Source organism: Xiphophorus hellerii, chromosome 11, assembly GCF_003331165.1.
Source record: "Xiphophorus hellerii strain 12219 chromosome 11, Xiphophorus_hellerii-4.1, whole genome shotgun sequence".
In the NCBI taxonomy this organism is placed as follows: domain Eukaryota; kingdom Metazoa; phylum Chordata; class Actinopteri; order Cyprinodontiformes; family Poeciliidae; genus Xiphophorus; species Xiphophorus hellerii.
In genome coordinates, this window is record NC_045682.1 from 5,623,974 (window position 1) to 5,638,832 (window position 14,859).

Genomic DNA, 14,859 nt, shown 5'->3' on the forward strand with positions numbered 1-14,859 from the left:
TAAACCTCCACCTACACACCACCAGTAAGGTGGAGGTAGATAAGAGAACCCTGTTGATGAAAAAAGTGAGAAAACTTATTTTTACCTGGCTAACAATTTTAAATATGGATAAAATTGAGGTCAAATTTCAAAACTGTTCTTTCTTCTGTCCATGTTCTCTTTTTTAACTCTGTTGTCTTTTGTCTTTATTTCATTTTTCTGTCAACTCATGTCACATGACTTGAGTTGACCAACAATTAAAACAGAAGACCTGCTCCACCTGCTGCTCTACTGGTTGTAACAGATTATGGAAAAGGTGAAGACATGATCATGACTTGATCAAAACGTCTCCTTCAATCATCCTTTATTTAGACTGAATGTGTGTCTGATCATGTGTTGGTTCACTAGCATGACTGAAACTAGTCAACAGCACTGGACCAATGAGGAGAGAGGAGACGCAGAGGACTGAGGAGACACAGGAAATCCTGCTGGAAATCCAGAGAAGTTTCCTGATCCCATGACGATGAGTTGATCAGATACGGTGACCAACAGGTGCCAACGTGCAGCAAACAGGTGAAACGGCACAGAAAAAGTGAAACTAAAAGATCTTTTTACATTTCCAAACTGAACTTGCTTATACCATCACTGAAGCCAAAAACATGTTTCCACCATTTTTTCAAGTGACAAGTTGACTAGTCAAGGGACAAGTGTGTTGCTCCATAGATTAATTTAACACTGAAACCATTTGTGTTTTGTGTTTAAAAGACGATTCTACTGTGCAGGATAAATCAGATGTTTACTGAAGGGGCAGTATTATGTATTTTCCAGGCACATAGTGTCATGTTATTGCACAATGAAGTACCTCTGTTAACTATGTTAATTAGTTACTACTTTGTTGCAGTTAAAACAAGCGAATGTAGGGTAAGAATCCACAATAGCCAGCAGACAAATAAGTAAGACCCTGATTCAAGTGCTTGACTTGAGTTAGTGGATTTGCAATATTACCTGTGCTAAACAAAAAACAAGATTAGAGATATACATTTTTATGTGTGACTGTAAAACACATCCATTTAATATCATGCTCTTTTTAGCATCATTAAAGTGATGGTTGTTCTAAATGTTTTCTAGATTCAAGGATGGCCTTTCAACCCTGGATGTCATTTATGCTTTGGAGCTTCGTGCTTCTGTGTTCAGGCCCTTTATGTGCACAAGTGTGGAAAAGCTGACATCAGAAATGTTTGAGGAAATCTTTGAGGTTCAGCTCAGCGAAAAGGGCAGCACCAGACGACAAGAAGAAACCAGACTGCTAGGATTCTCCTAGAGACGGACCAAACCTCGCTTTCCTGTTCAAACACTATCAAAATACCAAAGCCCAAGACATACGATCAGTTCCAAAAGAGACATGAACTTCGGGATACAAAACTCTTTGGACTTCAAATACAGAATCACAAAACTCAAATGTGGATGTTGGCCTGTGAAGGAAGATGTTAACTTGTGAAACCTGCTCTGTCAAAGTTCTGACTCTGCTGCGTTGTGGTTGTTGGACACACACCTTTGAACTTTAGACTCGTTCATTTCCGAGTCTTGTGTAGTTTTCTACATAGGATTCCCAAGTCATGGATGCACTAGGCCACTGTCTCTGGAGGTCCTCAAACTGTCCCTAAAGACGGTCATGGCCACATTGACTGCTGCTTGACTCGGTCATAAACTGTCCCAATTCCTCCTGGGAGTCTGGGAACCCACAGTCTGTTCTGCCAAACCGAGGAGTAAAATACGCACAGGACGCATAGATTAGTTATATATTTACATTTCTTCATTCAACTGTCACTACCAACTGTTATGACTATTGTTGAAAACTGTTGTAATGCTTGATTGTATTTATGTCATCAGAAATTGTTACAATAAAAGTGACATACTATTATCACATGGCTGATTTTTTTTGTTTTGACAAATTATTTTTGAAAGCTGCCAAACAGGCAACAAATTAACCAGATGTTAATTAAATAAATGAAAACAACAACAAAAACCTTGTTAGGTAGGTGGTACATGACATCCGGTTTACCAGTGAGACTGTTAAGCAGGTCTGATGGTATTTGTAGTCCATCTTTCCTTGCTTTCATCGATGTCACATTGCAGCAAACCCATGAACACAAACCGCACTAAACACATCTGCTCATGACTGCCACTAAAGACGTGTCTCTGCTTCAGATCATTCATCAGATCATCCAGAACTGGGACTAACAAACCAAAACGAAAACAAATTAAGGAAAATTTCAGAGGAGACACAAACAGTCTAGAATGACATCATTGGTTTCCATAAAATAGATAATTTCTTAAATTTGCTCTTTAAAGAATGAAGGCTCATTTGAACATTATGAATTGTTGGCAAGAAATCCAGAACTTCTGCACGACTGCAGTCGTCATGAAAGTTCGTCTTGATCAGATCCTCTTCTGAGAGCGAGTCCAGCACCGACCATGTTAAAGAAAATAGAGCAGAATAGAAAAACTTTTACTGTCCAACAATGGAGAAAATCAGGAGCTAAACTAACAATGTGACACACATTTAAAGCAGTTAGGTTCACATAAAGATAGAAGATAAAATATGTAAAAACAGTAAAATGCTGTACAGTAACGGCAAAAATTCAACGCCAGTACATTGGAGTTATTAAAAATAGCATTTAAATAGCATACTCTACTCAAACATAATGTGCAGTAAGGTATGTTAATTGAAAAAATATTCAAAACTGAGAACCAGAAAGGAAATAGCATATTTACTGATAACTAGCTGGCATTTGTATTTCAACAAATGTGGCTTGTTGAACCAAGAGAACTTCAAGACTATTTACCAGAGTCTTCACCTTGAGTCAAGAACTCCACATTTTTCCCACATGAAAAGCAGATCACTTGAACTGTCCCCAGATTTTGACCACAGAAGTTGCAAAACATGAAACATGGTCACATAAAAAAGGCACAATTGAAACCAGATATTTATACACCAAGGAAAAGATACAAACTTCTCTCTCTGTCTGTATAGATAGATTGAGATCTACATGTTACATGTTATTATATGATAAAAAGATTGAGATAAAAACATGTATTATTTGGTAATGAATTCATAATATATTATCTGATGATATTTTCTGCACAGAACTCGTGGCCATTTAAAACCAGACGGTATTTGGCAGCAGTTAAGCTAAATGAATGTAATAATAAAGGAATGGTGGATAGAAAAACATTCTAAAACTTAATGTTTCTTCACATATTTTGTAGTTTTGTCTGTGGATTTGCTCATAATTTTTGAAATAAGACAAAACAAACATAACTTTTCAGCAACACATAGGAGCTTTTTGAAGGCAATATTTCCTTAATATTGATGAAAACGTAAAAGTTCAAGAGGCAGATGACATTATTTCCAAGCTAAAAATAAAAAAATATATCAGTGAAACTATTTTTGTAGCTTTTGCAAATCAGTCATATGCCGGGCATTACTAGATGATAGATGTGGCAATGTTTCTGTGGCACCAAAGAACTGAAGCTACACTTATAACACCTTACAATGACTTATATCAAGATCACAATTCAACATTAAAATATTAACACATGTTATAATTGTATATATTAATATATTTTTTGCCTTGTAAGAGTGATTTGTAACTGAACTATGTACTACAATACAAGGTGCCCTGCATGAATCTTTTACTATTTAGCTGGTGCAATTTGCAACTTCTGTAGTCCAGTTTATCTCACGCACCAGCGCGTGCATCCGTCATTGAGCCTACGTCAATGAACGTCATGGAAACGCACCAGCGCGTGCATCCGTCATTGAGCCGTCATGGAAACGACGTTAGCGTCGGTAACCCTATAAATGACGCGGACCTTCTGAAATCTTTCCCTTTGCTACGGGACTTTTGAAGGAGACGCCTGAAGGAGCATAACGCCTCGGAAGGTTTGAACCTAGTGAGAAGTCTGCTTTGCAAAACTTGCTAAAGAAGCACTTGCTGAAATACGCACTTGCTGAAGAATCCCACAACCCGGGAAAGATGGATCCTGGCCAGGAGAAGAACCAGCAGGGTGATCAGCTGGAAGGTTAATATCATTCTTCTACTATTTTAATAAACAAAAACAAGTTATTAGTAAAATAATAATGAATCGTTTAGTTTATTTTGTGTTTGTGTGCATTTCTTTTAAAGAAATACTGCCTGCTGTACAAAAAAAGACAAGTAGCATTCTTGCTAGCGTAGATGTTTCTTAACTAATGAGCCTTTTTCTTGACTGAATTTCCAGGAAATGTCAGGAATGTTAAACTGGTGTAGTGATTTAAGAAACATATGTATTTAATTATAGTCAAATTAGTTGAATTAATGTCAAATTCGTGAAAAATTAGCCTGCTCGTGACCGTTATTTTTTGAAAAATGCTCTGTTCCACTCAGTTCCCATGGATACGCCAAATAAAATACATTAGCTATTTCATGTTACTTTAAAGATAAACATTTAACAACACGTATTTTCCCGTTTGATAGACTGTAATTTAATTGTTTAGTTTTGCTATTTTTTAAAGAAAGGAACATGTAGACCTGTTTTTTTAAGCATATGCTAAAATGTACAAATTGATTGAAATAAAGGTGCTATAATGAGAGTCAGGTTTAATGACTTTGTGTTGAATGCTTTATTAACGCTGGTGTTTGAGAATAACTGCTATGCTGATTTGAAAAGAAAGAAGAAAGAAAAAAACAGTAAAATTTCTGTCCAGTTGTTGGAAAATTAGCTTGTTTTTGACCGTTATTTTTTGAAAAATGCGGTGATACACACTCGGTATCCATGGATACGCTGAATGAAATGCATTAAACATTTAATATTACTTTAAAAAGCATTTTTTTAAAAGATATTTTCCCTATGACAGTCTATGATTTGATTGTTTAGTTTTATTATTTTTTCAAGATAAGGACATGTTGATCTGGTTTTTCTTTAGCATAGCCAGGAATGCTAACATGGGTGAATTGATTTAAAAAAGCTAAAATGATGCTATTTAATCTAAGAGTATCAGGTTTGATGATTTTGTAGTCCAATACTTCAAAATTTTGTTGACTTCTTTGAAAAATACAGCTTTAATAGGTCTGTTTTGCATTTGTGGGATGAAACAAATTTGTGAGTTAATTTAAATGGTTTTGTGACTTATGTGTTAGCTTATTGAAATTTGTGGATAAATGTGTGGAATGTTAGCACTAGTGTTTGGGAAAAAAATGTTATGCTGGTTTGAAAAAAAAAACAAAACGGGAAAATTAGCTTGTTCTTTATTTTTTTAATGTCCTGACAAAACATATTTGGTTTCCATGGCAATGACATCAGACTTGTAGAGGTTTATTAGGACACTCAAGGACAGTTTACATAAAATCAGTAATTTCTATTCATGCACACGTTCACACACTGATGAACATGAAAAGCTAATAGATTGTAGCCACAGCTGTTTTATCAAGCCATTGGCCCTTCTGACCAACACCAGCAGGAAAGGTGGGAGAAGCGTCTTGACCAAGGACACAACGACAGAGGCGGGCCACTGCAGGGCAAACTCCTACACCTGTTGCCCCAGTAATAAGCATTGTGTGTGTGGGTGTGTGTGGGTGTGTGTGTTGTAGTGATCATCTATCAAAGCTGATTTTCAAATACAAAATAATAATTTTTATGTGAAAATCAAATCAGCTTTTATGACTTTGGTGTCCAATTCTTGGCAAACTCTTTCGATACGTTGCTTGAAATAAAATCTTACTTGAAGATTAGAAAAGTTTTTGATATATATTTCTATTTATCTTTTAGATATTTTAGAAATATATTTCTCCTGTGTTATTACTAAATAGTTTAGTTTATATTTTTATTATTGTTCAGTTTTATATTTCTAAGAAAGAGAAGTTTTGAATAATTAGTGGTTTACGGAATGCTGTGTTGGTTCCTAGCATATTTGGAGCTGTAATATATTTTAACGCTGACTACGTTTTCAGAAAGAGTCAGCAATATTAATAGTGGTGTGGTGATCGGAAAACCTATTATTTTAGTTTGAGAGAATTACTTTTGGAGAATCTTGTTGATGTTCTTTCTCTACATGGAGATGGTAATATTGACAGAATTCAAATTCAAAAATACTTTATTAATCCCAAAGGGAAATTAAATGTTGCTGTAACTCATTAATTAAGCTTCTTCAAAGAATTATTGTACGCTGAAAGATGGTCACGATTGTCCTTATGTATTGGATTTGGAGCAATATAATTGTGAACATTCATCTGAGTTTATTGCTGGGTTGTGTGCAGCCATGATCTTCAGACTGATGTAATGAATTTCATAACACTACCTTCAGCCATAACTGAGCCATTTGGAGTAATACTAACATGTGATAATAAGACTTCGAGGCATCATGCACACATAAGGAATGCAGGTTAATATCTTAATTATTTTGTCTGGTCTATCTCCAGACTAAATATAATGGTCATTTTAACACTGGATATGGATTTCTAAACCAGACAAACAGTTTTATTTTTGTAGGAGCCCCTTTTTACTGGAAACGGACTGGAAATTTGTGTCGGCATGTTTATTTAGATCCCCAGTGTTTAGACTCTGATATTTACAGATAACCATTTCTGCTGTTGACCATATGTAGGAGTATATGGGTATTTATTCATACTGTAGGATTTATTGATGGGGTGTCAGAGAATCTGTGGTTGTGGTTCTGAAAATTTGTGGAGCTCAGAGGAATTGAATCTAGTTAACTACAGTTAACATTTTATTAATTTAAAAATGCTAATGGAAACATATTAATTATTTTTCAATTCTTTTATAGTATTAAATTTATGTAAGCAGTACTTTAAGTTTAATAGTAATGAATGGCTCGTGTATCTTGTTTTGGCTATTAAGATAAAACAGATCTGTTCATCAGCACCAAAGATTTGTGAGAATTTAGGAAGGTAAACTGAGTAACTTGTTGCAGTGTTTTATTTTATTCACACTAATGGTATGTAAAATTAAAGGTATTTTATTAGCTATTAAAAAGTGCTCAACGCAGCACATACTTGTTTAATTCATATTTAGACATTCTCAAACCTGGGCTGGTGTATTTTGGTTTTTCAGTGTTCTCTTTAAACATCGCTTTGGATTTTTGTCAAGGTCTTGATAATGAACTATAGTTTTTTCTTGTTTTCCTTCACAGCTCATAGTGTAGAGCTTCCAGCAGATGGATCCCCAACATTGGAGGAACGTCCAGACGACGGTAAGGATCTTGGTAAGGTGTGGTCAGATGTTGTCCCTCAGATGTCTGACAACGTGGTTTCTGGAAGTCATGGCGAGGCGTCGAGGTGTAGTTCACCTCCTCTGTCTGAGCCCATTTTGAGTCCAGATGACTCCAGACCTATTGGTACTTTACAACGTCATCAGGTAGGTTTGGTAGGGGATGTGGCTCGTGTGACATCTGGGACCAGCGTAAACAGAAAGAGGCCAAAGGACAGTGACTCTGAAGAGGAGCCCCCTGCCAAGAAGACTAGGGAGAGTGATGTTGATGAAGAGGAGCTCGCCTCGAAGAGGTCCAGGGAGAATGATGCTGATGAAGAGGAACCTCTTCTCAGTCCCTCCACAAATACGTTGTGTGAGGATCCCGTTCAGTCATTTCCACTCTCCATTCCCTCGCCCATGACATTCTGGCTGGATCACATTAATTCACCCTTCAGTATTTCACCTCACAGTGCATGTGAGGATCCTGTTGCTGAAGTGGAGCTCCCCTCCAAAAGGTCCAGGGAGAGTGATGTTGATGAAGAGGAGCTCCCCTGCAAGTGGACCTGGGACAGTGATGAAGAAGAGGAACCTCTTTTCAGTCCCTCCACAAATAGGTTTTGTGAGGATCCCGTTCAGTCATTTCCACTCTCCATTCCCTCGCCCATGACATTCTGGCTGGATCACATTTATTCACCCTTCAGTATTTCACCTGAGAGGGCATGTAAGGATCCCGTTCCGTCATTCCCTGTCCTCTGTCCCCCACAATGGATGATGCATGAGGATTCTTCTCAGTCATCCTCTGCCTCCAGTTCCTCGTCCATGTCATTGTTTGGGGATCACCTTTTTTCACCCTTCGGTCTTTCACCTCAGAATGCATGTGAGGATCCCATTCTGTCCACCCCTGTCGTTTGTCCTTCACCACCAACATACTGCAAAATTCCAAGTTCGTCATTCCCTTGCATATGTGTCTGGATGAAGTCTCAAATGGACAAACAAGAGGAACCTATACCTTCAACATCTGGGTTTGGATCTGACAGAATTAGAGGAAGAGTGAGTTCCAGACAAGTGTTTTTTAGACCTCAGTACCACTTGTCAGGTGATGACTCTGATTAGAGTGGGATCTTGAAAAAGTGAAGTCCTACCTGAAAAGTCCCATTAGGAAAACGTAATTTCTCTGTTGTTTTTGTTAAAGCCAATGGCTTTCTAGCAGGACCGAGGATGCCTTAGGTAGCGTCTTGCACCGGGGCTTTTCTTTATCCCGCTGCTAGATTTTTTATGTTATGTTAGATGAAAATCTTTAAGGATAAAAGAAAGAGATAAATATTTGGTTAGGGCTTGGTCCAGTGAATTGGACCACCATAGAGATATTCTGAGGTTCTGGTTCATGGTCCTCACCAGTCTCCAGACTGCAAGCTGCTCCGTCAGTCCCAGTCAGAGCAGCTCGCAGTGAGACTGCTTCCTCCAAGATTCCCCTTGTGGTTCTGTCTCTGTTTTCCTCTCTACTCTCCCATGTTTCAGGGTGTAATCGCGGTGCTTCCCCCCACGATGCTCTCTATAATTGTTCTCACCTGTTCCTCCACTAATCCAGTTTCCCAGTTTTAATCTTTCAGGTTTTAGCTGCTCATCGCTGGACTCTTTCGTCGTTGTCCATGTGGTTCCTGTCCTTCTGGTTCCTTTCTTGTAAGTTCTTGCATTCCACAACACATAATACTGCCTGCTTCCTGCTGGCATTGGGGACCATCAGCTTTACTAAATAAACATAGAAATAAATTCACTATTAGTAGAAAGATGAACTATTAATCTCATAAAACAAATAGTTTATATGGCCATATTCATGTGTTGCAACACAGAAAGATCCCAAAAAGAGAACAGACATTAAAAAATACAGACACTAGTCTCTGATCCCAGGTCCAGACTTCTCAGATCTCTGATGTTCTGATCATCCCAGGTTGGATCTCCTGAGCCTGGATTCCTCCACCTTCAACACCACCAGTCAGGAGGAGGAAGATAAGAGAACCCAGTTGACAAAAAAAGTAAGAACATTTATATCTACACAACATAACTAAACATTTCAGATGGAGCTGCGTAGAGTTGAGCTGAAAGCTAGAAACTGGTTCTGTCTGCTCTCCATGCATATTTTCCTCTTTAACTCTGTTGTCTTTTCTCTTTATTTCATTTCTCTGTCAACTCATGTCACATGACTTGAGACTTGAGTTGACCAACAAATAAAGAAGAAGACCTGCTCCACCAGGTAACTTACTGGTGTAACAAACTATGGAAAAGGTGAGGACATGAAGATGACTTGATCAGAAAGTCTCTTTCAATCATCTGTTATTTAGACATAAATGAAGGAATGTATGTCTGATCATGTGTTGATTCTCTAGCATCACCAACAGCACTGGACCAATCAGGAGAGAGAAGACACAGAGGACTTAGGAGACAGAAAAAGATTTAACAGGGGGACACCTGAGGACGTGTGCAGAATAGAGAGACAGAGATCATGTGAAGTGTTTCCTCGTCAGCCTGTAAACCTCCACCTACACACCACCAGTAAGGTGGAGGTAGATAAGAGAACCCAGTTGACGAAAAAAGTGAGAAAACTTATTTTTACCTGGCTAACAATTTTAAATATGGATGAAATTGAGGTCAAATTTCAAAACTGTTCTTTCTTCTGACCATGTTCTCTTTTTTAACTCTGTTGTCTTTTGTCTTTATTTCATTTTTCTGTCAACTCATGTCACATGACTTGAGTTGACCAACAATTAAAACAGAAGACCTGCTCCACCTGCTGTTCTACTGGTTGTAACAGATTAAGGAAAAGGTGAGGACATGATGATGACTTGATCAAAACGTCTCCTTCAATCATCCTTTATTTAGACTGAATGTGTGTCTGATTATGTGTTGATTCTCCAGCGTCTCATGTTGAAGTTCACCTGTTCCTTGGTCAGACGATGAATATTAAAGAATTTTAGAACCATTAGAGTAAACCCAGCGCTGGTTTCTGATCCCAGATTCAGTTTCTGCAGATCAATAATGTCCCAGCTTGGATCTCCTGAACCTGTAAACCTCCACCTTCAACACCACCAGTCGGGTGGAGGAAGATAAGAGAACAAAGTTGAGAAAAAAAGTAAGAGTAACATTAAAAGTAACTTTTACACAAGAAAAAGTTTTCAATATGCTTGAAGTTGAGGTCAATACTCAAATCTGATTAATACTTTCTGCTGTACTTTCTCCTTACTGACCCTTTTGTTTGATTTTTTCTATTGAGTCAATTCATAACAGCAGAGCTTTGATGAGCTTTGTGCTGATGGAAGGAGGATCAGGAATAGAGCAGAGGACCTGCTGACCTACTGGTTCTAGTAGATTCTATAAATGGTGAGGTCATGATTATGACTTGATCAGAAAGTTTGATTCAATCATCTGTTATTTAGACAGAAATGAAGGAATGTGTGTCTGATCATGTGTTGGTTCACTAGCATGACTGAAACTAGTCAACAGCACTGGACCAATGAGGAGAGAGGAGACACAGAGGACTGAGGAGACACAGGAAATCCTGCTGGAAATCCAGAGAAGTTTCCTGATCCCATGACGATGAGTTGATCAGATACGGTGACCAACAGGTGCCAACGTGCAGCAAACAGGTGAAACGGCACAGAAAAAGTGAAACTAAAAGATCTTTTTACATTTCCAAACTGAACTTGCTTATACCATCACTGAAGCCAAAAACATGTTTCCACCATTTTTTCAAGTGACAAGTTGACTAGTCAAGGGACAAGTGTGTTGCTCCATAGATTAATTTAACACTGAAACCATTTGTGTTTTGTGTTTAAAAGACGATTCTACTGTGCAGGATAAATCAGATGTTTACTGAAGGGGCAGTATTATGTATTTTCCAGGCACATAGTGTCATGTTATTGCACAATGAAGTACCTCTGTTAACTATGTTAATTAGTTACTACTTTGTTGCAGTTAAAACAAGCGAATGTAGGGTAAGAATCCACAATAGCCAGCAGACAAATAAGTAAGACCCTGATTCAAGTGCTTGACTTGAGTTAGTGGATTTGCAATATTACCTGTGCTAAACAAAAAACAAGATTAGAGATATACATTTTTATGTGTGACTGTAAAACACATCCATTTAATATCATGCTCTTTTTAGCATCATTAAAGTGATGGTTGTTCTAAATGTTTTCTAGATTCAAGGATGGCCTTTCAACCCTGGATGTCATTTATGCTTTGGAGCTTCGTGCTTCTGTGTTCAGGCCCTTTATGTGCACAAGTGTGGAAAAGCTGACATCAGAAATGTTTGAGGAAATCTTTGAGGTTCAGCTCAGCGAAAAGGGCAGCACCAGACGACAAGAAGAAACCAGACTGCTAGGATTCTCCTAGAGACGGACCAAACCTCGCTTTCCTGTTCAAACACTATCAAAATACCAAAGCCCAAGACATACGATCAGTTCCAAAAGAGACATGAACTTCGGGATACAAAACTCTTTGGACTTCAAATACAGAATCACAAAACTCAAATGTGGATGTTGGCCTGTGAAGGAAGATGTTAACTTGTGAAACCTGCTCTGTCAAAGTTCTGACTCTGCTGCGTTGTGGTTGTTGGACACACACCTTTGAACTTTAGACTCGTTCATTTCCGAGTCTTGTGTAGTTTTCCACATAGGATTCCCAAGTCATGGATGCACTAGGCCACTGTCTCTGGAGGTCCACAAACTGTCCCTAAAGACGGCCATGGCCACATTGACTGCTGCTTGACTCGGTCATAAACTGTCCCAATTCCTCCTGGGAGTCTGGGAACCCACAGTCTGTTCTGCCAAACCGAGGAGTAAAATACGCACAGGACGCATAGATTAGTTATATATTTACATTTCTTCATTCAACTGTCACTACCAACTGTTATGACTATTGTTGAAAACTGTTGTAATGCTTGATTGTATTTATGTCATCAGAAATTGTTACAATAAAAGTGACATACTATTATCACATGGCTGATTTTTTTTGTTTTGACAAATTATTTTTGAAAGCTGCCAAACAGGCAACAAATTAACCAGATGTTAATTAAATAAATGAAAACAACAACAAAAACCTTGTTAGGTAGGTGGTACATGACATCCGGTTTACCAGTGAGACTGTTAAGCAGGTCTGATGGTATTTGTAGTCCATCTTTCCTTGCTTTCATCGATGTCACATTGCAGCAAACCCATGAACACAAACCGCACTAAAACACATCTGCTCATGACTGCCACTAAAGACGTGTCTCTGCTTCAGATCATTCATCAGATCATCCAGAACTGGGACTAACAAACCAAAATGAAAACAAATTAAGGAAAATTTCAGAGGAGACACAAACAGTCTAGAATGACATCATTGGTTTCCATAAAATAGATAATTTCTTAAATTTGCTCTTTAAAGAATGAAGGCTCATTTGAACATTATGAATTGTTGGCAAGAAATCCAGAACTTCTGCACGACTGCAGTCGTCATGAAAGTTCGTCTTGATCAGATCCTCTTCTGAGAGCGAGTCCAGCACCGACCATGTTAAAGAAAATAGAGCAGAATAGAAAAACTTTTACTGTCCAACAATGGAGAAAATCAGGAGCTAAACTAACAATGTGACACACAATTAAAGCAGTTAGGTTCACATAAAGATAGAAGATAAAATATGTAAAAACAGTAAAATGCTGTACAGTAACGGCAAAAATTCAACGCCAGTACATTGGAGTTATTAAAAATAGCATTTAAATAGCATACTCTACTCAAACATAATGTGCAGTAAGGTATGTTAATTGAAAAAATATTCAAAACTGAGAACTAGAAAGGAAATAGCATATTTACTGATAACTAGCTGGCATTTGTATTTCAACAAATGTGGCTTGTTGAACCAAGAGAACTTCAAGACTATTTACCAGAGTCTTCACCTTGAGTCAAGAACTGCACATTTTTTCCCACATGAAAAGCAGATCACTTGAACTGTCCCCAGATTTTGACCACAGAAGTTGCAAAACATGAAACATGGTCACATAAAAAAGGCACAATTGAAACCAGATATTTATACACCAAGGAAAAGATATAAACTTCTCTCTCTGTCTGTATAGATAGATTGAGATCTACATGTTACATGTTATTATATGATAAAAAGATTGAGATAAAAACATGTATTATTTGGTAATGAATTCATAATATATTATCTGATGATATTTTCTGCACAGAACTCGTGGCCATTTAAAACCAGACGGTATTTGGCAGCAGTTAAGCTAAATGAATGTAATAATAAAGGAATGGTGGATAGAAAAACATTCTAAAACTTAATGTTTCTTCACATATTTTGTAGTTTTGTCTGTGGATTTGCTCATAATTTTTGAAATAAGACAAAACAAACATAACTTTTCAGCAACACATAGGAGCTTTTTGAAGGCAATATTTCCTTAATATTGATGAAAAAGTAAAAGTTCAAGAGGCAGATGACATTATTTCCAAGCTAAAAATAAAAAAATATATCAGTGAAACTATTTTTGTAGCTTTTGCAAATCAGTCATATGCCGGGCATTACTAGATGATAGATGTGGCAATGTTTCTGTGGCACCAAAGAACTGAAGCTACACTTATAACACCTTACAATGACTTATATCAAGATCACAATTCAACATTAAAATATTAACACATGTTATAATTGTATATATTAATATATTTTTTGCTTTGTAAGAGTGATTTGTAACTGAACTATGTACTACAATACAAGGTGCCCTGCATGAATCTTTTACTATTTAGCTGGTGCAATTTGCAACTTCTGTAGTCCAGTTTATCTCACGCACCAGCGCGTGCATCCGTCATTGAGCCTACGTCAATGAACGTCATGGAAACGCACCAGCGCGTGCATCCGTCATTGAGCCGTCATGGAAACGACGTTAGCGTCGGTAACCCTATAAATGACGCGGACCTTCTGAAATCTTTCCCTTTGCTACGGGACTTTTGAAGGAGACGCCTGAAGGAGCATAACGCCTCGGAAGGTTTGAACCTAGTGAGAAGTCTGCTTTGCAAAACTTGCTAAAGAAGCACTTGCTGAAATACGCACTTGCTGAAGAATCCCACAACCCGGGAAAGATGGATCCTGGCCAGGAGAAGAACCAGCAGGGTGATCAGCTGGAAGGTTAATATCATTCTTCTACTATTTTAATAAACAAAAACAAGTTATTAGTAAATAATAATGAATCGTTTAGTTTATTTTGTGTTTGTGTGCATTTCTTTTAAAGAAATACTGCCTGCTGTACAAAGAAAGACAAGTAGCATTCTTGCTAGCGTAGATGTTTCTTAACTAATGAGCCTTTTTCTTGACTGAATTTCCAGGAAATGTCAGGAATGTTAAACTGGTGTAGTGATTTAAGAAACATATGTATTTAATTATAGTCAAATTAGTTGAATTAATGTCAAATTCGTGAAAAATTAGCCTGCTCGTGACCGTTATTTTTTGAAAAATGCTCTGTTCCACTCAGTTTCCATGGATACGCCAAATAAAATACATTAGCTATTTAATGTTACTGAAAAAAAATAAAATAACAACACGTATTTTCCCCTTTGATAGACTGTAATTTAATTGTTTAGTTTTGCTATTTTTTAAAGAAA

General features: G+C 37.5%; 2 long non-coding RNA genes across 2 annotated transcripts; both read left to right on the plus strand.

Moving 5' to 3' along the window:
- Positions 1-412: 412 nt before the first annotated feature.
- On the plus strand, positions 413-1,990 carry LOC116728081 (uncharacterized). The gene is made up of 2 exons (XR_004340939.1): positions 413-552; positions 1,108-1,990. It is a non-coding gene; the product is annotated as an uncharacterized LOC116728081 (long non-coding RNA).
- Positions 1,991-9,396: 7,406 nt separating this feature from the next.
- Positions 9,397-12,309, plus strand: LOC116728056 (uncharacterized). The gene is made up of 7 exons (XR_004340935.1): positions 9,397-9,513; positions 9,615-9,821; positions 9,982-10,051; positions 10,144-10,357; positions 10,499-10,605; positions 10,707-10,871; positions 11,427-12,309. It is a non-coding gene; the product is annotated as an uncharacterized LOC116728056 (long non-coding RNA).
- Positions 12,310-14,859: the final 2,550 nt, after the last annotated feature.